A 1,220-nucleotide genomic window follows, 5' to 3' on the forward strand; every position below is an offset into this window, starting at 1 on the left:
ACATACATATGTCCTCTTCATACTCCAGCTTTTTCGGACTCAAATTTATTAGTATAATTTTCAAACATCAAATTTGATAATTGTTCCGAACTCAATTTTTGGGTTTCTCATTAGAGCAACCTCCAATTCGGTTATCTGAATCTAGGTTTTTATTATGGTCTAAATTGGTCCTGTAACTCAAATTTCTTATCATATTTAAAAGGAGTCAGATAGGATATTCAATCTTAACTATCGCCTAAACCTTTTAGATCTATTCTAGCTTGAACGTTAGAATTAAGGGTGGCAATGGTAGGGTAGGTAGGGTTTGGAGTCAACTCTAACTCTACCCGCGGATTGAGATTTTTATATAAACTCAACTCTACCCTACTCGTGGGTTGAGAATATCTCAACCCTAATCATATCCGCTCTTAACCCGCGGGTACCCGATCCTACCCGCGGGTTACAAAAAAAATACAACGTTATTATATAATTTGATGATAATTTAAAATAGATCTGACTTTTATGTATAAAAAAGCTTATTAAATTATCAATTAATGATCTTCTTTTAATGATTAAAGATCTTTTGTATTTAGTGAGAAGTCTTTAGTTCAATATCCACTTAAAATATATTTTTATATAAGTATATAATATATACATATATAGGGTGCGGGTTGGTCGGGTAGGATTGAGGCTCAACTCGCACCCTACCCAACCCACACGAAAATCCTACCCGCACCCTACCCTACTCGTTGCGGATCGGGTTGGCAACCCTACCCGACCGGGTGAGATCGAGTTGGATACCCGCGAGTAGAGTACATATTACCACTCCTAATTAGAATATCTTTGTAGGTATCACTTCCAGTCGCTTTAGAAGTTTAACTCATCATCGTCAAGACCAGTCAGTCTCCGATCCTTCTCACAACTTCTACGAGTAATATTTTGTACAATAAAAAAAAAATTGAAAACTCTCCATGAAAATAATAGTGCAATAAACATCTTTTTAATTAATCTACCTCTTAAAACTATATTACGTGTAAGACAAGTAAGGTATGAAATAAACTAGACATTAGGCATATGACAAAACTACTCTTAGCCATTTAATTTGTTTGTTTATGAATATTTTTCCTCGTCTTTAAATTTTATCATAACGGACAACACAAAGTAGGGGCAGCCTCAGAGGAAAAAGCAAAAATAAACATATGTTAATTGAGCCATCCACTAGAAAAATCTTTGGCTCTTGG

Source organism: Arachis ipaensis, chromosome B03 (assembly GCF_000816755.2).
Source record: "Arachis ipaensis cultivar K30076 chromosome B03, Araip1.1, whole genome shotgun sequence".
NCBI lineage: Eukaryota > Viridiplantae > Streptophyta > Magnoliopsida > Fabales > Fabaceae > Arachis > Arachis ipaensis.